The sequence below is a fragment of the Lissotriton helveticus genome, chromosome 3_2 (genome assembly GCF_964261635.1).
Source record: "Lissotriton helveticus chromosome 3_2, aLisHel1.1, whole genome shotgun sequence".
Classification (NCBI taxonomy): Eukaryota; Metazoa; Chordata; class Amphibia; order Caudata; family Salamandridae; genus Lissotriton; species Lissotriton helveticus.
The window spans coordinates 102,352,732-102,376,767 of record NC_136062.1 but is presented as its reverse complement, the minus strand read 5'-3'; the positions used below and the strand labels follow the sequence as shown (position 1 = coordinate 102,376,767).

General features: G+C 45.3%; 1 protein-coding gene across 1 annotated transcript in view; it reads right to left on the bottom strand.

Annotated features, from left to right (window-relative positions):
- UNC13C (unc-13 homolog C) overlaps nt 1-24,036 on the bottom strand; it is a 1,503,140-nt gene that overhangs the window by 114,938 nt on the left and 1,364,166 nt on the right. The window lies entirely within an intron of this gene.

Here is a 24,036-nt window from a genome sequence, read left to right as displayed (position 1 = left end):
CCAGCCTCCACAACGCTCACGATTATTTTTTGGCTGATGAATGAGTCACTGAATTTAAGCTGCAACTAGGGCACATGCGTCGTGCCAGAATGAACCCTGCCCTTCAGACACCATGTAAATAATTTACGATGGCGCCGGCAAGCTGCCAGCGCCATCCTGCAAAAGTTACTTAATTAGCTTCAACAGGAAGCTCCAACTGATAAAATAAAGCAGGCGCTCGAGCCCCTGCTTTATCTTATCTGTTAGAGCTTCCTGTCGAAGCTAATTAAGTAACCATTTGAGGATGGCGCTGGCAGCTTGCCGGCGCCATCGTAAATTATGCAGGCTTGAACTTTTGACCGCAAAATCCGCTCCGATCGCGGATTGCGGATTCTCGGTAAATCCGCGAGAGTTCGCGGATCGCGGATTTACCGAAAATCCGCAAAATCCGCGATCGGAGCGGATTTTACGCTCATGCTTACTTGATACATTCAGATGCACACACCACACAAACAACTAGAGAACCCAGCACTCATACATGCACAAGCAGACAGTAACTTATTTTGAGACGTCCGTGCACGCAGATAAATATAGCTACAGGTCCCTGTACACATTGACTACAAATACCTATGCACAGATATGCATAATAATGCTCATAGATCTATAAACACCCTACCAAAAGTGACAACAGACATACAGATACCCATGCGCACAAACCACCTCACACACTGGCACACAACACATGCACACAAGACAACGGACATGCTGTTAGAGATTCACACTTAGGCGCCCAGTCTCACACAGACACTGTGCATGAGGACACTTTTGTACTGACAAAGCAAAAAGGCAAACAAGCAGCACACATACATGCACTCATTGATAACAACACACTGGCACACAACAGTGATAGCCACTTCCAATTTCATCCAAGCCCAGCCTACGCAAAGCAGACAAAATGCTGTTTTGCCTTCAGTCCTATAATCTTAGCTCCATTCCAACCCAGATGTGTAACTAAGAGACTCCTCTCCATATCTAGATGTTTACATCTAAAATGAAGGTGCCTTGTGCATTCAGTTTCAGGAGGGCATTACATAGTCTACCTATGCGAACCCCAATGCAAGAGCTATCCATGCGCCTTCAGTCGCCACCTGTGTGTTGTGCCTCGTCTAAATCTAAGGAAGATATACATTTTCTTGATAGGAGCTGAATTTATTTCAGTTGCGATAAAGTGGTTGTTGAACAGATTTTGAAATTCTGCACAACATACCATTGTTGTCCCTTAATTTTCTTCATAGTTTAAACCGCTTGTTTAAAAAGCTTTTCCATGTTCAATAAATCACAGGACATGTGCGTCTCTTTGAGCTTTTATTGCAGTTACTTGGGGCCAGGAGCATGGCCCTGAGCAAGCTTCTTTCTATACAGGATTTATGTATTTAATGTTAATGTTGAGTATTCAGACAATTAGCGTTTTCAGTGCCTAATCTCGGAGTGTGACCGGAATTCATTCATTGATGAACTCAGCGTAATGAACACGAGGAATGTCTGCTGTTTATTAATCTATTCTCATATATCACACCATTTTAGATAGGAGTATTCTTAACACCCCTGTCAAATGACCCTGCGAGCTGGCTCTTTGTCTGGCAGGGTGGCAGAGGTCTCCCACGGCATCATTTCTATCATTTATATCTGTCAGTGCTTCCTGTTGAGGTTTAATTTTCGTGACAGGCGCCTCATTGCCTACTTGTAACTATTCTCTGACCCTGCTTCAAGGGTCAGAGCAGGGTCAGAGAATAGTTGCAAGTAGGCAACGAGGCGCCAGGAAGCACTTACAGGCTTACAGCAGCAGGTGCCCAAATTGAAGTTAATTAGCTTCATATTTTGCACCTGCTGCTGTAACCCTGTAAGTGCTCGGCTGAAAATTCGTCCCGCTCGCGGATTCGCGGATTTTAACGCAGATCGCAAAATTACGAAAAATCCGCAAATTCCGTGAGCGGAACAAATTTTCAGCCCACCCTTACATTGCATTCTGTAGGAATGGCAACGAGGAAAAGTAAGACTCGCATTAATTAACACAGAAGCAACATTACATGCAAAAGCAGTACAATAAAACTGACTGACCACTTCATTAACCAAGGACATACTCCTAATGACATGACCTGGGTAATATTTGAACAACTGAACAGTGGGGAGAACTTGGAGAGCCACCTTTTTGAGAAAGAACAATGGTGAGCCTATCGACTATCAACGCACAAGACAGGCCTGAATGACAACATCCCTTGGCACAGTGTGATTCAGAAATGAAATAGACTAGAGGAGAACATAGCAGGGCCAAGTTTATTCATAATAAGCCAAGAAAAAGCCAGCCGGATACCCCCTTTGTATCCTTCAAGAACCTCACATGTCTGCATCATACCAACAATACACAATCTCAGAAGACTAATTACAGACTGATGCTTTGAGTCGAATGCTATTACGTCAGAATAACCAATAAAGCATGCCACGAAAAGAATAGTGGAAGAATATCATGACTATCGACAACTGTAATTAAAACCTAAAGAATTGCTTACCCAGAACAAAGCAGAAGATTATTCCTACACACAAATCGCATGTAACTAAGTTGAGTAACAAGGCAAGGCATGGTTCCAAAAGTATATACATCACTAGATCAACCAAGGCACAGCACCCACGTTAAGAAACATAATGTTGTTACTCTATACAACCAGAAACAAAAACCTACAATTTGTTAAATAGTGAATATCACAGGAAAATGACAGTATACTATGAAAATACTCTAGTAAATTCTACAATTTAGTGTACCCAGTTCAGGAAAAAGAATGCACATTTAGGCATAATGCACCAACTTTTTAACTTAATTCAGGTAAATGTATGTATAACAACTAATCATGACAGCCATGACCCTATAACACTATGTAATAGACTTATAACGGTATTGCTGAATGGCCCCATCACAACTAAAGGAACAAGCTTATAAGGATATCGCTAAATGGCCACCTTTAATGTATGATGACTTTCAGTCTCAACACGGCAAGTCCGATTATGCACCATAATCAGATATGAGGATTAGGACTTTGTCTACCATGATCCCCAATTTGGGATTCTATAAACAGACAGTGGGACCACGCCTTCAGGCATAGCTTTGACCAACTGACAACGGACCCTCACTCAAAGCGGATTCACACCCACACTGGGTAGCATGCCCCCGCCTTCACAGGAAGTGACCACACGCACAGCGCGGCCAGGCCATGTAATAGGCGAGACCAGCCGCTGTCACGGGGCCGGATTTGGAAGCTGGAAAAAGGAATCTGTATTTAATGATTGCCCTTGGCAGTCTGATTCAGTATTAAAGGAATACAAAGAAACCAGTAGGTGTAACGGACGGTGAGGAGCACAGACAAAGTAAGTGACAGAGCAAACAGGAGGTAAACATTTTTAACACAGTGACCAATTCTGGATACTTTACAAATACTTGTCAAAAAAGCCCATGCCTGAGCAGTAGCGTATAAGGAATCCTACCTTTACCTGCAACATCAGTATTTTGTCTCTGTGCACATTGTATTTTAGAGACATTCCCATCACAGGGTTCAGACATGCATACACCTGAATGCATTGGAACTAAATGAGTTGGTGTATGAGCAGTTCTGCATGCCAAATAAACTAAGATTCTGCGATTTTTGCACATATGACAAAATTAGACGTCACACTTTGAGGGATATTCTCAAGAACGTGTGAAAACTATCGCAAAATTAGCTTAACGCAACTTTCAACATCGCAGCCTATCACAGGAAAATTAGGCTGTGTTAAAAAGTATTCACAACACGGCGGTACCCTGCGATAGTCTCAGGATAATGCGTCAAATGACAGCGTTAAAACCAACGCGACGCCACAAAAATGTGAAACACGAACGCATAAAAAGCTGCAATAAGTCCAATAGCGATACAAAAATGTAATTGCAACCAAAAATGGACTATGGCAGTCCATCGTGGACAAGGTGAATGCAGTGGGAGTGCTGAAGAGGACAATGGAAGAGGTCAAGAGGCGCTGGAATGCTGTCAAGCGCAAAACCAAGCTGAAACTCGCCAACAACCGGAAGGTAGCAGTGTAGACTGGAGATGGGAGTCCTGCGCCACAGAAGGAGCTGGAAGATAGGGAGGAAATGGTGTCCACAGTCATCAGTGGGGAGACGGTGGCAGGAGTTGGGGTACTGGACAATGCTCAACATGACCGAACACAACAGCACCAGAGTGTGTAACGACCAGGGACTGGGGGGACGAGGGGAGATGGGCACAATGGCACACATGCACAATTGAGCTGAGCACATCTGCGGACAAACCATGCCCAGCCCCCAACTCCCACCAAGAGTCCAATGTACACAAGTATGCAACATCTCAGCACTGTATATGCACAGAAGTTAAAGGCACATCACATGAAATAGGGAAGGGGCAGCAAAATCAAAGTCGCAGGGGCGACTCCTCCAAAATGCAACACACACACACATAACATGCAAAGCAAATCAACACTGACAACTAATTTCTAATTTAAAACACTTGTAGAGCGCGGCGTACACCTTGCGGTTTCTTGGCGCTGGAGGTTCAGAACTGAGGGGGAAAGACCATGGAAAGGTGGAATAAGTATTAGGCGGGGAAAGCCTGGCTGAAAAGGAAAGTTTTCAGGTCTCTACGGAAGGAGAGATACTGAGTTGCAGAACGGAGATTGTCTGGGAGTGAGTTCCAAAAAGTAGGGGCCAGGGTTGAGAAGTTAGAACCGCCCCACTTTTTACGTGAGAAGCGGGGGATCTGGAGAAGGAACTTGGAGGAAGACCGAAGATTTCTAGCGGGGACATAGGGTTTAATTAGTGAAGCGATGAAATCGGGGGCAGTGCCCTGGCGGGCCTGAAAAACCATGCATCCGATCTTAAAAAGGGAGCGTTGTTTCACGGGGAGCCAGTGAAGCTCTTTTAGAAGGGGAGTGGAGTGGTGATAGCGTGGAAGGCCGTATATCAGCCTGGCCGCCTGGTTCTGGATGGTTTGGAGTCTACGCAGGCTGTATGCTGGAATGCCATGATAGAGGGCGTTGGCGTAGTCCAATCGTGAGATTACCAAGGCGGCTATGATGATCTTAAGTGCCTGGGGAGAGAAGAAGCGGGAGACAGAGCGGATAGTTCGGAGAGTGAGGAAACAGGAGGAGACCACGGAACCGACTTGTGAATGAAGAGTGAGCTGATTGTTCATTTTGACACCCAGTGTTTTGACCGTGGTGGAGGGGGATGGTGCCGGGCCAAGAGAGGGGGGCCAGAAAAGAGAGTTCCAGGGGCTGGATGAACCACCAGTGAGAACCAGCTCGGTCTTGTCGGGGTTCAGTTTAAGATGGTTGTGGTTCATCCAGTCCCTGATAAATGTCATAGTTGACTGGAAATTAGAGACCGAAAGAGGAGAGGGGGACAGATCAAAGATGAGCTGGAGGTCATCCGCGTAGTTGTAAACAGTGACCTCCAGCTGCTGGAGTGCAAAGATAAGAGGAAAGATATAGAGATTAAAGAGTAAAGGAGAGAGGGAGGAGCCCTGGGGAACACCGCAAGTGACAGGGAGGGGGGTGGAGGTGAAATCGCCCAGTCGGACCGCCTGAGTGCGGTCCCTCAGAAAGGAGGAGAGCCAGACCAGAGCTGATCCCCCGATGCCGGCCGCCTTGACACGGGCAAGTAAGATGGTGTGGTCCACCGTGTCAAAGGCGGCGGAAAGATCAAGGAGGACCAGTGCCTGGCGGTTGTTGTCATCCATACCCTTTCTGAGGTTGTCTAGGACTGAAACTACGACCGATTCGGTCGAATGCCTGGGGCGGAATCCTGCCTGGCGAGAGGCCAGCCCCCCATTCGCCTCGATGTGAGCGCTCAGACAACTATGTGGTAAAAAACACAACACGTCCACATCAGAACACAGGACACAACTGGTGCCGACAGGGTGTAGACACTAGCCAATCACATTTGGCATTGTAGGGAAATGTGAGTTGATAATGTGCAAGTACAAACACACGCACATCATGTTGTCGAATTGTCCACTGTCCCCCATCAAATAGGCAGCACCTCCCAAACAGCCACAATGTACACAGTCATGCAGTCTGTATTAACACATGTACAATGCGACAACATGCATGTGGACACATTGTTAAACTGCATCACCCCTTCAAATTGTAGAGGGAGAATCAACACCTCCTGCAGAGCAGCCCAAACCTCTCTTTTCTGATGACAAAGAGGACCACCATACCTTTGGCGCCCTCCAACAGCTCCTGGACAGCCTCCGCAGCCCACATCCAGGAGCTGGGCAGCTCAGCTAGATCGATGGGACCCCACCCCCTGCACAGAACACACAGCAGGCAGCACTCACTACCATGGCTGCCTCCCAGGACCCCCACGAACAACACATTGCCTTCCAATGTTGGGGTGCCAGGAGAATCTGGCTGAACAGGTACGGGTGGACTTCGACCGCATGGCAGACACACTAGATGCCACACTAGGACCACTCACAGTCCCTAACGGACACCCACAGTCTGCTCCATGCACTCCAACAGACCATGGCTGACATTGCTGGAGCCCTGACTCAGAGAATAGAACAACTGTCCAGTAAGAGATGTCACACGGTAGTTGGGAAACATGCAGAAGTTAATGGAGACCATGGAGTGGGCGAATAGGGAAAGAGCGGATGCCATGGCTGCACACCAGCGAGTGGTAGCTGGGTTCCTTAATGACCTCAAGACCATCCTCATGGCATTGCTGCCACAAGGCCTGGCGCTGAAGCATGCTGCTGCTACCACTACATCCACATCTCTGCCCCCTGAAGTGTCAGTGCCACAGAGTGCGGCAGACATTCCACCTCCAGCCACTGAGGTGTCACTGCCACACAGTAGAGGAGACAGAACACCACCAACCACACGTGAGGCACATGCAACAGCAGTGGACGAAGATGCGGATGAACCTGCCTTCGTGGTACAAAGGACGCAGTAGCATTCTTCTCTACCATATGGCCGGTTTCTGCTTGGTTCTGTCCTCTGCATCATCACCTTCCACTGTCCCCCGATGCACTCTGCGACACTCACCTTGGACCTCAACATGGACTGCCATATTCTGTTTGATCGCCAATGACACAGCAATCAGACTGCGGATTGAACTCTTCCTCTTCCTTAGGACTTGTCATTCTCTGAAGGACTCTGGCTGGCCCTCCACGGGCCAACATCGTCATGTGGTGTTTGCACGGCCCTGTACTGCTCCAGATGCAACACTCCACTGAATGTGCATTAAACAACATCCCTAACACACAGATGTGTCATGTCTATGGTCTTTCAAGTGTGGAAGTGTGGATGAATGTAGGCTCAGTGAATTCCTCTTACGTCCATGTGGCTCATGTCGTAGAACTTGTATTACAGGGTGAGACATTACCAAATGCGGTCTGGGTGGCGCAGACACAACAACAGGGACACACGCATTAGTTACTTCCTTGTCCAGCCCTGTACGAACCACTCCCAGAGCCCCGGGGTAATTGCTCACACCCTTACGCTGGATTAGCATACGCCAGGCCAGCCCACCCGCTTATGCTCACCGGGGGAGACGGCAACGCTACATGTCCCAGGTCTACCCTGTAGTGATCTGCTGATCCCAGGTCTAGTTGTCAGCATGCCACAGCCACTCCTTCATGGCTGGTGTACACCCACACCACACCCCTCCCGTGTCACAGGACATGTAACCCTGACAATAAAAAGGGACTGGCGCACATGCTGGACACCATTTCCAACCTCTCTCTGGGTGTATCCGTAAGGTGTTCATGTAGGCATGGGAGTCCAGGGCCCTGCAACATTACATTCCCCCAGCCTGGAGGTGACATGATGGCATCTGCACCACAATAGCCAATCATGCCGAGTCCAAGACTTGTGAGGCACCAACTTGGTGGCACCGGATACACTACAGCCGGCACAGTCACACCACCGCGGTACGGTGGCTTTCGGTGCATTGACGTAGGGGCACTTTAAGTGCCGAGCGGGAGTGCAGCCTGCGATGATGCCCTTTCCCGACAATCCGGAATGCTCAGAATTTGTGTGCCTTGCTGGACCACGGTGTAGGCCAGAGCCAGCGGCCAGTGCGGGACTACAGCAACATGGCGTCACCTCCAGGATCACAGAGTAAGTGGCACCTCAAGGTCTGAGTGGGTGTGCAGCCTGCGATGATGCCCGGTGCACTGGTATGTCCTCTGCCATGGCGACATCTAGACTCAGAATCAAATGTGAGACCTGGTGGCCTGCGGAGCGGGGCTGCATGATGTGGAGGATGCCATGTCCGCGGGCCCCGGGCTTGGGGCTTGAACCGGCCCTCATTGCGACACGCTGTTGACAGAAGATGAGAAGTGAGGCCTGGGTGCACAGGGGCAGGCATGCACTGCTAGGCAGCGGGGGGGACTGGGGTGCAGCTGCCTGGATGCACAGGGTCAGGCATGCACCACTGGGCAGCGGGAGGGGCTGGGGTGCAGCTGCCTGAGTGCGCAGGGGCAGGCATGCACCGCTGGGCGGTGGGAGGAGCTGGGGTGCAGCTGCCTAGTTGCACAGGGGCAGACAGGCGATGATGTTGTGTGCAATTGCATGTACTTTGCCATTCATTTAGCCGGACTCTGTTTCAAATGACGGATCTGGTGGGACCTGGTGAACTGCACAACATACCGGCACATGGTTGGAGACACACCGGTGTCAGCAGGTGAGCAGTGAGGCCTGGGTGCGCAGTGTTGGCACTGTCTCTCTCCCTGTCCATCTCTTCTGTTATCTGTGTCTCTCTCCCCCTCTCTGTCCGTCTTTCTCTCTCTCACCCTTTCTGTCCGTCTTTCTCTCTCCCCCTCTCTGTCTGTCTTTCTCTCTCTCCCCCTCTCTGTCCGTCTTTCTCTCTCTCCCCCTCTCTGTCCGTCTTTCTCTCTCCCCCTCTCTGTAGGCTTTCTCTCTTTCCACCTCTCTGTCTTCTTTCTCTCTCCCCTCTCTGTCCGTCTTTCTCTCTCTCTCCCTCTCTGTCCATCTTTCTCTCTCCCCCTCTCTGTCAGTCTTTCTCTCTCCTCCTCTCTGTTCATATTTCTCTAGCTCCCCCTCTCTGTCCATCTTTCTCTCTCTCCTTCTATTTTTCTCTCTCTGTATCTCACTCGCTCCTTTGCTCTCTCTCTGTCCTTTGATGAGCGCAAGTCGCACCTTCTCATCTGGATTTTTGTCTTGCAGGCTGTGACCTACCTATTGTCCAGAGGAGAGACGCCATGTGTATTCATTTCTGTTCTGTGTTTATTTGAATACATTTTTTATTGCTAATTCAAAGGTGAATGTGTGATGCTCATTTTTGTGACAACGCATGCATGTCACCAAATGTGATTGTGCGACATCAGGCGGATTATTTGGTACATGTTTTGTGTAGTTGATGTGGCATGTCTTTGCCCAGGGGTGGGTGTGCCCGGGGAGAGGAGGTCCTGGGGGTGGTGACGGTGGGTGTTGTGGCCCGGTTGGGGCTCCCAGCCGCATGATTGTTGGCTCCATGTCATCTGTAGCTCTTCAGGTGTGGCCCTGGGCTGGGCTCTCTTTTCTAGTGCAGGATGCGTCCAACTTTACACCAGGTCAGAGCAGGTGTTAGTTTCCTGCTGCTAACGTGCCTTATTGCCTGTTTTGGGTTCTTATCGCCGATCTGGATGGTCGTTGAGAATGTTGCAGAGTGGTGTTGTCGCGTCTTTCGGCACAGCAACGCCTACTCTGCATCTCATTAGTGATAGTTGCGGGGGTCATCTGTGGCGATGTTTTTTACGGCTGCTATCGCAGGTTGACTGGTGATTTGAACTGTTTGCACCAGCTTGTAAATAGGGTGATGTGTTTATCGCCACTTTGGCTGCGATAAAGTGCTGTTAACTCAGACATAACTCCTTGAGAATATGCCCCCTTATTTTCTTCTTTGCAGAATAGGAAGGGCATGACCCAATAATTATGCACAATATCAGTATGAGATTGAGAGCACTGCATGAGACACTACGCATTGTGATGCTGGTATGAATGATCAAACAATGTTCGTCACCTACATTTTTCTCTGAGCAGGAAAAACGAGGGGTATGACCCAGTATTGGCGCGCATGATTGGGCACAGCACATTTGTTCTTATGGGGGCCTCAATTCTACTATGCTAACATATATGTGTGTGAGTTAAATTTACCTTTTTTCTGGTTAAAATCTTTTGTCTGTTAGTCCAAAATGTTTAGTCTGTTCGTCAATAGATGATTCCCTGACGTTTTGTGTGCCAGCCCAGAATATGGGCATTTTAAAGGCTAAATATGAGCGACCCTTTCGAAACAAATAAGTCTTGCACTACTTGTATGAAAGGCTTCTCTGTTGTTTGGCCTTCAATATGAATGATGTGTAGCGGGAATTCCGTTCTCCTACAGAACTGTGCATAGAGATTTGGAACCTCGGCGAATTAAGGTGGCCCAAAACTCACCTCAGTACCCAAAATCCCCTTACCAGGCTAGCTACAGTGTCTCATTGGTCATAACAAACTCCCAATGTTTAGACAAACCAGAACATGAACTTACGATACCTCAGGTCACGTGGAACACATGAGCACTCTTTCGTTATACAATCATTTCAAACCAGAACGTGGAGTAAATGAGGACACGTGCACATTTGAAATATTTATTTACTAATGCTGTTTTCTCAAATGCAGTATCTTAGATAATACAAGAAAACATATTATCAGAAGCAAAGTTATCAGCATAGTTACTAGTCCATAGAAAGCAAAAGGTGACAGCATGCTACGATGCTGTAATGAATAAGCGTTAACAACACCTAATTCTCACCCTCCCTAACTAGCATATTATATTAATATCTAAGAAGGTCTCTTTGGGTTTTAGCAGGGCGGGCCCATACCTCAAGATCCTAGTATGAAGAGATCACATCAGCTTCCACCAGCTCTCTGCATGCAAACCGCATCAAGTGTGTATGTGTGCTCTAAGCAAAGCAATATAAAACACGCCTAAAGCCAGAATTTGGCAGGAGCTGCACTTATGTTATGTCTATGAAGGTGCAGAGATCAGACCTCACAACAATTCTGTGTCGAGTTATTCTTGAAGCTTCAGCACTCTCTGTACAGACATAGTTTACTAAGCAAAGCTGATATCAGAGCAATAACATATTATTCTCATGTAAATCACAACGCTCTTGTAGGTTGAAAGCTAAATCAACAATTAAGTGTCGTGTGCAGAAGCAGCAAAAGGAAAAATGGCGTTTAAACATTTAATAAGCTCATGCTACCTTAACACAGTATATAGATAAGCAGTGACTATATGACACCCCCCCATGATCCGAGCACGGGTAAGATAAGAGAAGAGAAGGGCCTCTTCATGAAAACAGAGTTCAAGAACAATGAGCAATATTTATAATTTAAAAATTGATGGGACAAAAAATTTTCATGAATCAGAAAAATCCAAAATGTCAATACTTTGTTCACTTTTGCTCATGCCAATAGGACTGGGAGGTGAAAAATTCAAGCAAAATTGGTTATGTCAGTAGAAAATAAGGGGCCGTGATCTGAAACTTGGAAAGGTTTTTAGGACAAGACCGAATATGCAAAATATGCAGCAACAGCCTCCAACATGAAATCACCGTCTTCATCCGAAAACAGTTCAGCCATCCAATTTAACAGTGGGAAAGAACATACGTACTCTTCAAGTGCCGGAGTCTCTATCACCATCAGAGGACAACTCAGTGGGTTCTCAAGAAAGCTATGTGCCAAGAAATCTTGCGCTGCTTCGAGTATGTTCCAATGACCCATTAGTCCATGCATCGCTGCCAAGGCCATAATCCTTTCGTCAGTACAAACCAACTCGTGAGTAACGACGGGACCCATTAGCTGATTAAAATCAACGTCAGGAGAAACCGTCTTGCAGAGACACAAATCAAGGGCCCAGTCGAAATGGCAGCTGAGGCAATGAAACACAGGCTGGACACATGTAAAATAGGAAAATCGAAACGATAATCCAAATGCAGTGCTTAAAGTCGCAAGCGGCAAAGTGCCATAGTATTCAAGCATCCTGTCGCGAAACAGTGCCAGGAGGGGCTGCACGGCTTCTTGCATAGAAAGGGCATCCATGTTTAATGAAACAAAAGATCACCAGAACGCCTGCCGCCAGTGCCAGTAAAACGGGGAATCCACCAAACAGACTTGAAAAAATAGAATGGAAAAAAGCAGGAATGACCTCAAATATTTTCTCAAATGAAGTCACGAGACCGCTGCTAACTATTTTGAAAAAATGCGCCAGTCCAGTCGTGGAGGACGCGTTAAAGATTGAATGAACCAGTTTGCTGAAATGCAACGGCAAATCAGTATTTAAAAGGGCCTGAACCTCTGTGCGGGTGTTAGCTATGTGAAGCACAAATGTTTCCCGAGCCGAACTCAAGGCCACTTCTTTTTGGGACAAAAGAGCTCTTATTCTACTCATGCCATTGAACTCCGCTGTCAATGTTGGGATGCGCGGCCAGATGGAAACATCCCTTTTTCCATGCAGGGGTGGGCAAAGTACAGTTTTGCAACACACCACACGCTCTGATACATTTACCACATAAGCGACACCTCTAATTAACCCACAACAATCTTCATTATTTAAAAGTAAATAACTACTGTTTGCCAGCAAAGTAAAAGTGGGAATGGTTGCGGGAATGGTGTGCCTTTCAAAACACAGGCCAGATTAGGGCGGTCTTGATTACAAGAACCGTGCAATTGAATGTGTCTACACATTAAGGAGTGATCCGGTGTCTCTGTACACTCCTCCCCATTCAGATAAACTTCTTGTCCGTCTTTTAAACATCTATAAGTAAATGGGGGGGACCAGACTTCATGAAGAAATGCATTACCTAATGGTTCATATCGACCTATAGCAACATATCGCATACAATTTGTAAACTTATATAAAGCAAACGGCAATGTTATCAAACCGTGGATAAGCCATGTTGCAGAGTGGCTTCTGCCACAGAGAAAGGCAAGGATTCTAACCTTTCAATATGTAACATAGAAAAAGACGCATCCCGCATGGAAAGCAAGCGCTGCTTATCAGTTAAATTAAAAGGGGCAAAGAGAGAGGAGACATTCATGTAGGTCCATGGCACCTTGCCAGACTTCAGTGTTTGCAGGGTCCACGCAAATTGCATGATAGAACGCAACTGATTTTGACCATGGTACAACACAGACACTTCATCCTGCACAATATCTACTACAGAGGACATAATATTATCTAACGTGTAAATGCGGGAAGAAAGCATGTTAATACCATTATCTACCACTGCAAGCACTTTTTCTAAATTAGCTTGATCAATAGCCCTAAGGCGTGTTGCCGCCTCAATCTGTGATGTCTTCCAGATTTCATTGTAAATCGCATATATCCATCTTTTTGATCTACCACTAGCCGGGCCTTTTATGAAATCATTTAAATCTACATCTTCATTTAGCTCAGATAGATGTAATTTAACCGCAGTCAATGTAGATTGTTTCAGCCAATTTTGACATAATTTGCCTACTGAGTAAGTCGTGACAGAATGGTCAGTGTCAAAACGTGGAACAGGTCTGACTTGTTTAAAGCCATCAGATAAACCCAGAAAACGGTGCTGGCATGAATCAGCACTTCTGAGCCACATCAGCCAACCTTTTGGATCCAAACTGGATATGTTAAAGGATGAATTTAGCAAAAGGGTCTGTAAGTCTCTAATCGAAAACTGAGTATAATTACTCCAGCCAGAATATTCTTCTAACTCAGGGATGGTAGGTGTATTTAATTTTTTAGAAGTAGCCAATCCAAAGCATGTTGTCTGTGAAATAGAGGAATTCAAAAACAAAATTTGATTCGGGATGAGACAAGCACGATGCAAAGCCTCAGTGCCTTGTACCTGCCAGCTTTTAGAACCCCAAACTGATTTAAGGTCAATAGTTTCCTTCCACAATTCATAGCCGCCAACAGCCAGCTGATCAAGAAAGGACTTTGAATACAATAATTTGGTATCGGTAAGTCTAACCTTGGACATAGGCTTCTGTGTCATTTTAAAATAAAAGGACTCGGGATTAGACTGATTCAAGTCAGCAAAATAAGTGTACTTTTTCAAAAAAGTACTTGAACTGCCTTGTTTAGGAGCTGGGCAATGCTCCCTTTGTGTATAATTCACAGTATTCCTTCTAGAAGTAGTTTTATGTAAGAAGTGATTGCCAAAATGTTGAAAGCAAAACAAATCACCATAATTAGCAGATTCTAAGTACAAATCTTCAGCATCAAAGGCAGCATAGTATTTCAAATCAGAAAACAAAGTCTCTACGGCCTGAACATCCCAATCATCAGAACGTATGTTTTGTTTCACAACATCCCCCATGTTGACTCTAAGCACATTAGGGACATTAACAACCTCTGTAAGGCCATGAATTTGAAATCTAACGGCATCCCACACAATCCCATCAAGGACAGGCCAAGCAGTGATGTTAACAAATGTCAAGTCTCTTTTCAGTATGTGTGCAGAATGCGATGAGGACAGTGGGGCCAAAGTTCCATTGAGATGTCGAATGCATGTTCTTTCCTCGACATAGTGTCCATTGACAATTCGGAAAAAATAAAACACAAAACCAATTGACATAAAAAGATAAATTGAAAAAAGCACCAGCCAGATATATGTCCAAGGAGGAATCAAAAATTATTTTAAAAATAAACTGGCATAAACTGCAAACCGTGAGGGTTTCTTCGAGGCATTGGAAACAGAGTCAAATGAAAATCTCGATTCTGTGGCCAAACGTGTCTGCAGATCTGGCATAGATAAGTCAGTGGGGTAAGTGTAGTCAATTTCATCATGGTCTGTACCAGGCAAAGCACTTAATAAAGGACTTGAAATTGCAGGTAACTCGATGGCCACTTCTGGTTCAGGATTAGAAGCAGTGGCCAAAATAGAATTTCTCACAATGGAAGGACAGGAAACTGCCGGAGACATACTAAGAAGAATCGGCCACTCTGTGTATCTTGACATTGTCAATTGAGATAAACCTGTTTTCCTTACGACCTGGAAGCGGTGGTAAAATGACTGTTCTTGTGCCCTTCACTCCAAGGACTGGAACCGGAGCTCGATAGTAAGGACCAAATTCTTTATTGTTATCGACTTTCTCGCGAACCAGTTCTCCAACTTGGGGTAGCCAGCCAACTACCGGGATCTGCAACGCATCATCCGATGTGGAGGGCAAATGTTCCTTTGCAAGACTGTCTCTGGTCTTTTACAGATCCTGTGAAACATTGCAATGTTCATCTACGTCAAAGGTTGTGGCGCGATCCACACAGTCTAGACCATCAAGGTCAGGGACGTACATCTTGATGCCAAAGAGCATTTCGTATGGGGTCCGCCCACCCAGAAACCTTCTAGGGAGATTATTAAGAGCACGCTGCACGCCATGGAGGTGGGCCAGCCAGTTTCGGCCAGTGCCTATAACTCGAGCTGTCAAAGATTGCTTCAAGTCACGGTTCATTCGCTCCACTACACTATTACCCTCAGGTCTCAGGGAGACGAAAACGGGACTTGGACCCCCATCGATCTCAAGGCATCCTTATACGCCTTAGATGCAAAAGCCGGACCCTGATCCGAATGGAAGGTACCACAGGCAAAAATCCCTACAAAGACACGCAAATCTCTAATGACAGTCCGTGAATCAGCGCTGCGATGGGGCCATACCCACACAAAGCGTGTGCATGAATCAACCGCTACTAAGATGTACTTATACGCAGTATTAGAGGAAAAAGGACCGCAGTGATCCAAATAAACACAACCTAGCGGTTTATTAGATATGTACAACTGTGTCTGTGGCGGACGCGCAGCAGTCGAAGGTTTAATCTGCTGGCAAATGTCACATTGAAGGACATAGTCTCGCGTCTGTTTGTACAGTCCCCACCACCAGAAACGTTGTTGTAATTGAGCTACAGTGGCCGAGACTCCCGCATGCGCAGACACCACACCTTCATGCGCCGCTGTAATCAAAGTAGCCCTGCGATCCGAGTTGGGAATCAAACGTTCACCAACTTCAGGAATTTTCACAAAAGGAACCTTTTCGGGACTTAAGTGGTATGTGTACTTCGAAGGGAACCCCGTAGGATGTTTACCTCCCTTCTCAGTGGCAGCAACAGCCGCCAAGATGATATCATCAATCTTACTTTTGGACCATGTAACTGCTGCAACTAAATATGTAGACACCGCTGACTTCGCTGCTTCATCAGCAAGTGAGTTACCGACAGCGTGAACTCCCACACGCTGATGGCCGAGAGTATGAATCACAAAAACGAGCGACAACTGAGCCTTAAGCTCAGCCACTCGAACCCAGATCATCTTGTGTTTTATTGTGCTACCCTTGGAATCATGAAAATCGTTCTGAATCCAAAAGAACAAGTTTTCATTGTAAGACTGGACACAGTAGAAAGAATCAGTCACAATAAGAGTAGTCACACCAGGATCAGCGTACTCTAACGCTAGTAAAAGAGCATGAAGCTCTGGCAATTGTGCGGTGCAGTCCCCTAGAGTCTGCGTGTGCACTACTCTGGACTTGAACTCATCGTTCACCATGGCACCGACCACAATGGCGCATGCGGAAACGTAGGCGTGTTTAGAACCATGCGCAACCTGCGCGAACCATCAGTGTAAATGATGCAATGGAAGTCCTCCAAAGGTCACAATCAAAAAAGAAGAAATTCCTTCCTGCGTAATATAATTTCAGAGCAATAATGTTGCTAGCAAACAATAACATTTAATCTAAACAATTTTTCTCCCGCCTCATCCTATATTGTATTTAGACCACAATAAAACATAAAATGTATCTAAAGAATTTTTTTATTATAAAAAAGGTTTATCTTCACATGCTTAGTATAAACACTTCATCACAAAAATAAAAGATCATATAATATATATCAAGACAACAATGTGCATATATTTACTAGACATAATACATGATTCGTAGTACATAAAACATATTCAATTAAAAACAGTTTGTCGACGCGATAAACCTTTTTTATAATAAAAAAATTCTTTAGATACATTTTATGTTTTATTGTGGTCTAAACACAATATAGGATGAGGCGGGAGAAAAATTGTTTAGATTAAATGTTATTGTTTGCTAGCAACATTATTGCTCTGAAATTATATTACGCAGGAAGGAATTTCTTCTTTTTTGATTGTGATATTTCCCGGTCCTTCCTGGGTTGAAGAGGGAAAACTCTCATTTTTTTCAGTCAGTCCTCCAAAGGTCACATAGCCAGAGGAGCAGGATGAACGAATTCATACTGCAAGTACTCCTGCGACCGTAATGAGGCGTCAAAAATAAACTTGACATCCGTGGACGTCAAGGAAGCAGCCCATTGAATCCACCAAAGGTGCAAAGCTTTAGAATTTGGTACACTGGCTTTCGTAACTGCCTCCAAATGAGGACAGGGTGTAACAACCAACATGCGTTTTCCCTGTGACAGAGCACGTTCCTTAAGAATCGCCATCTGCACAGCCGTTAAAACTTTCTCCACAGTGGAAAACCGCATTTCAGCCGAAGTGTACAAGAGTGACTGGTAAGCAAAAGGTACTGTGTCTCCTTCATTAAAAGTGAAGTATGTGAAACCCACTGTCCCAGGAATGATTCTAATCACCAGGTTAGTGTGGTTATCACGAGTCAGTAAGAATTTAGAATCAAGCAGATCAGCCTGCGAGTGCTCGGGCAGCCAGCATGATTTGGAAAAAGTTGGTTGTATCAAAGCATACAAAGGCTTGATACGCTGGGCATATTCCGGAATGTATGTCCTCCCGAAATTTAAAAAGCCCAGTAAAGACTGTAATTTTTTCAGTGTTGTAGGAGCGCGCAACTGTGCGCATTTCTCCAAGAAGTGAGGAGCCAAACCTCTACCGTCATTGTTGAGCTCATAGCCCAGGAACAACACTGTGTACTCTGCAATGTGCGATTTTGCAAAGTTAAATTTGTAACCCATGTCTGCAAAGGTACAAATTATGGAGTTCACTCGACACAGATGCTCCCAAATTTCGTCGTCCGTGAGATATATGTCATCCACATACAAGCAAGCATCTGGGTCGATCCTCTCCAAAAGAGAGACTATGCGGGTGGTAAATATACCAGGACTATTCTTATAGCCCATTGGGAGACGCCGAAATTGTTTTTGGGCCCCGGCACAAGTAAAGCTGGTCCATTGGGAGCTCAAGCTATCCAATCTGTGGGCATAAAAACCGTTGGAAATGTCAAGCGTGGTCTTAAAACGCTTACGCACAAGACTATCCACTAGGGCAGAGCCGTGAGTATACTGTACTGCACAGTTACGGCAATGCGAGTTTAAATGCCGGTAATCCAATACCAAACAATATGACCAGTCTGGCTTGGTCACAGTAAAAAGAGGGTTATTCTTCGGTGACACACATGTTTCAATAACTCCCTGATATTCCAATTGTTCAAGGATTGCCGCGACAGAAGCTTTGGCTTTACACCGTATGGGATATTGAGGTTGAGGCTGCGGCTGAGACCGTAAAGGAATCTCGTGGCATGGGGACAATTTATCCCAACCACATTGGTTGCGGTACAGAGCCGGTGCTAGAGCCCTAGCCCACTCTTCTGCAAAATGCTGCGCATGCTCCTTCGAGACAGTGTTCGCGAAACTTGGGAGGATTACCTCCTCCCCTCGCGGCGCTGCGAGCACAAAAGGTGGGGGCCAGTCAGCCTCCGAAAGCAAAATGTCATAAGTAGACGAAAGATTTTCCCAAAATATCCCTCTGATGGTACGTTGTATGTCACTTTCTATTAACAGGACAATTTCATAAAGTCTATCAGGGGGAGCACCTCTTGTATCGGCTGTTTCTATCACAACATAAATATCAGTCGCTGTCACCTACAGTAGTGGACGCAGGACCTCTCTCACAATGGTAATCTCCGCCGCGCTGTCCAGCAAAGTGAGCTGCCTGCTGAGTTTGCAGAGACGAGTCTGACTAGCGCGACTTCGCCTTCTGTGGTTCTGATTCAATTATCACGGAGCTTCCCCTGTTAACAGAACATTGAAATATGGCGGAATCCCTCGTGTGTAACTGGAAGGGTTGTTCCACTTAGCTTGGCTCTGACGTTAAAAGAAAAGGTGTTCTAACAAGTGATTGAACACGCAACAGTGTCATAATAGAATCCACTTCGGTTTTGCCCATATAAATACAATGGGTGATATCGGCATTTTCTAAAGTAATTATTCGTGAGGCAAAAGTGACATCAGGCACCATATCCGAATTGCATAAGACTACCAGCGTAATTACTCCTGTGTCGTTAATTTGGTGTATTCTCGGAGCAGCTAGTCTCATCTGGAATAGTAATAAATTGGACGTCTTTCTACTTCAGCAAATTGATTGTTCTAAGCTGAAATAGGACTGCCCCACCCTACTTCGTCTTTCTCCCCCCTGTACCTGTCCTGATGAAGACCCCGGTAAAGGACCTAATGTAGCCTACGGTTAGGGGTCGAAACGTCGACGACTTTCCTTCTCAATTGGGACCTCCGGCACACCCCCCTGATTACATTGAACTATGTATGTGACCGTTGAATGTCCCTAGGTTAATAGTGATACAATACATGCCATAATTATGTAGGTTTTTTGTTTCTAGCAATAATTCCAATTGTGATTTGAAGACTGTAATAACCTATTTTCTTTGATTCTGTGTACCCTTTTTTGACTTTACACCGCTTTGAGCACAATTTCTCTTCCCTCTCCTTTCTCCCGTTTGGGGCCATTCACTTAATAAATATGAATGTAATGTCTTATTGATTTAAATCTAGTGTTGTTAAATAAATGACAATACTTGCTGTGAGTAATCTTTGATTATCTTTGATTAAGGTTGTTTTGATTCATAACTGTGTCAGTGTGTGTTTCACACAACACGTTCTCCTTGCGGGGACCCCTCTTTACACTTACCACATAACGCCCAGGTCCCCGCGACTGCATGGGTTCAAACCCCCCCTTTTTGTAATGTCCAGCAAAGTCAGAGCCCATGTCAGATTCCGAAGCCGCGTTCTCACTATCTGTTGCATATCGATGCGCTGTTAAAGCCGCGACTTTCTTTTTGGCAAACTGCGGTCTCTTCGGCGTTGAGCCGTCCTGCTGTCCTGTGCCGTCTGTCTGGCGGGGCTGGTCACGTCCTTGCTGACCACCCCGACCCCTTCCGCCTCCTCCACCACCGGTCTTCGGGGCCGATGAGTCCTGAAAGGAACGAGGAGAGCGTTGATCAGAAACCTGAAATCGATCAGGTGATTTAATCGTCGCGCGATCGCGCAAGTCATAAACACGTTCTGTTTGCGCAGGCAACTGAGACGCAGGTTGAGACTCCTGTTTTTGTTGTTGTTGTTGCTTACCCTGTTTCTGTTTTTTAGGCCAATTTTGTTTTTTGGACTGAGGCTGAACTTGCGTTTCTGATGTCTGCCCTTGGGGTTGCTTCTTCTCTTTTACAGAAAAAGGCTTTAGACCTTTGCTATTGCGACCCACTTTTCTATAAGCAGCCACAATAATCCTAGCTAACTGCCTGGGTTTATCGGCATCGGGAACCGCCTCCAAAGCATTAGCTACTTGAAAGTTCACTGCATCCCCCTTGACATTAGCAAGAATGAGATCGCAAACTACATCAAAGGAGCCACACAGGCGCATACCCAATTCAACCGCTGCCTCCAGTCCGTGATCATCTTGAACACGTTTAATGATCGTAGGCAGGACAGCCATGGACGGAGTGCCGTAACACCTCGCATAGACCGCCACAAATGTTTTTCCCCAGGTCTCACAGTCAACGAGTTCGGGGGCCAAATCCTTCGGTAAACTAATCGTTAAGATTCTATGTTTATCTCCAGGAGTTGTATTAGAAAATACTGCTTCCAGCTGATCAAATTTCTCGGCAAGCCAGAAAGGAAAATCATCCTTTTCTTGGGGACGCTTACCAAACACAGCATTGACCATAACCGGACTGAGTTTTAAACCGCCCTGTCCCGCTGGAAGAGCCGGACCCCCGGGGGCCCACCCGGGAGATGACGACCTATGTATTGCACTAACGCACAAATCACGGCAATCGAAACCACATGTAGTCTACGAATTTCTGCAAGGGCACAATTGCCGTGCTGAGGGTGAGGAGTAAATCCAGCTAAAACAGGCCAATTAGCGCCTGGAATGGACAAAGGACCTAACCTTGGAGCGGTTAAAGAATGGGGTAGGGCGCCACCAAACCAAACGCGATGCTGCCAATGATCAATAGGTATTTCCAGTGCCCTGTACGGAGTATATTCAGCCGGCACAGGCGAGGGAGTGTAAGTGTGGAACACGTTAGAATTAGCGTCCACAGCCGGAAACGTCACCCACGAATAAAAGAGTTCGTACGGGTAAGCTGCTTCCGCACTCACCACCAAAATCACAGCCAAGCCATCCACGGGTACATTGTAAGTTTGCAAATGATTGCGCACAGCAATTTGACTATGCCTCGGAATGTCCACAGGCTGGGCCATGACTGCACAGGAACTTAGAAAAACAAAGTAAACTTTGTAGCACAACTGGGTAGTAATTCAAGGAAACGGTTTTAGAAAGATTCAAGCTTGAAAAGACCTATTTTAAAAATAGGTAGTTTTTTCCGACACCACCGCTTTACGGAAACGACAGTGAAGGGGTTAAGGTTTGAATGATATACTACTCGAGTGTCATGATATAAGACAACCAAGGAATGGGCGCCATGTAGCGGGAATTCCGTTCTCCTACAGAACTGTGCATAGAGATTTGGAACCTCGGCGAATTAGGGTGGCCCAAAACTCACCTCAGTACCCAAAATCCCCTTACCAGGCTAGCTACAGTGTCTCATTGGTCATAACAAACTCCCAATGTTTAGACAAACCAGAACGAGAACTTACGATACCTCAGGTCACGTGGAACACATGAGCTCTCTTTCGTTATACAATCATTTCAAACCAGAACGTGGAGTAAATGAGGACACGTGCACATTTGAAATATTTATTTACTAATGCCGTTTTCTCAAACGCAGTATCTTAGATAATACAAGGAAACATAGTATCAGAAGCAAAGTTATCAGCATAGTTACTAGTCCATAGAAAGCAAAAGGTGACAGCATGCTAAGATGATGTAATGAATAAGCGTTAACAACACCTAATTCTCACCCTCCCTAACTAGCATATTATATTAATATCTAAGAAGGTCTCTTTGGGTTTTAGCAGGGCGGGCCCATACCTCAAGATCCTAGTATGAAGAGATCACATCAGCTTCCACCAGCTCTGTGCATGCGAACCGCATCAAGTGTGTATGTGTGCTCTAAGCAAAGCAATATAAAACGCGCCTAAAGCCAGAATTTGGCAGGAGCTGCACTTATGTTATGTCTATGAAGGTGCGGAGATCAGACCTCACAACAATTCTGTGTCGAGTTATTCTTGAAGCTTCAGCACTCTCTGTACAGACATAGTTTACTAAGCAAAGCTGATATCAGAGCAATAACATATTATTCTCATGTAAATCACAACGCTCTTGTAGGTTGAAAGCTAAATCAACAATTAAGTGTCGTGTGCAGAAGCAGCAAAAGGAAAAATGGCGTTTAAACATTTAATAAGCTCATGCTACCTTAACACAGTATATAGATAAGCAGTGACTATATGACAATGTTTGAAAGGGGTTTAGAGTGTTAACCAACTTAGCCCTGGACAAGCATGACTACATATTGGTACCATTCTTCTCTCTTTCTTTTATCTTTCTTTTATCTTCACAGGATACAATACAAAGTCATATGGTGATCGAACAAACGGAGGGATATTTTGTAATTAATTAATACATACACCAGCGCCTTGCATGCTTTAGTACGCATTCATAATCTAATCTGGTCCTGAAGAAAGCAATGTTGACCCTCATGGGCTACCTAAGGTGAATGAAACATGTAGATCTCACTCAGAATGACCGCAAGAAGGATGCATGGGTCCAATTAACCATCCCATAGACATCCACTACTTGTTTTTATCATTGACCATGAACCCCATAGCGTTTAAATAAAATTTGGATACTTTGGATCATAGGGACTCCTGAGCAAATTTTAAAACACCACATCACATGCACAACAATCACAAAAAAATAACCAACTCTGCAGTAATTCTGGCATCGTACCACACCCTGGGGGCACCCGGCAACCAGGGTGGGAATCAATGATGAAGCATGTCACCTACTGGGTAGATGAGTGAGGGTTCTTTTAAAACACCCTGTGGATTCCCAGTCTCTGTAAATAACATCCAGAGAGAATGAAGGAGGAAGACTGGAGTAACCAATATACAATTAGTGGTAGATCCGTTTTTAAATTGTTTTGGAATATATTCTCACTAAGCCTGTGATGATCTTAGACATTGTAGGACATTCACACATACCAGCTGGGTTACCACTTTTATCCTATGTGTGCCCCTATGAATACAGAATGGGCAGGCATCACCAATGGAAGGAGAAGAATATCAGCCAGTGATGAAATCTGTGGTATCATTGCAGAAGAGCATCAATGAGGAGGTGACCATGGTAGGTGTCCAATTTCATCAGTGGCAGCCGTCACAAAAACAACAAATTCCTTAGATCAACAAGCATTGAGTAACACTAGAATCCTTGCACACATAATTAACATAACACTGATTTATGTTGATCAATTGGTCACTGGGCATTCCCGAGACCATATATAGCTAAGCTTAACATTCCCGCCTGTATACATTATAGCATCAATATTTTATGGTAATTTGGATAGTAAAGTAATATTTTTGTGCAGATCTATTATGTATGTTGTGGTATTTTTATACAACTATAACATAGCAAAGAGCAGAGGAGCATCAACTCACTGAACAATGAAGAAGGAGGTTAGTGGTGATACAATGATGTGTACATCAACTGCAGATTTACACATTTGAATTACACAATGATATTTTTACATATTTACAACTATGTTACATTTTCATATGTTCAATTTCTTTAA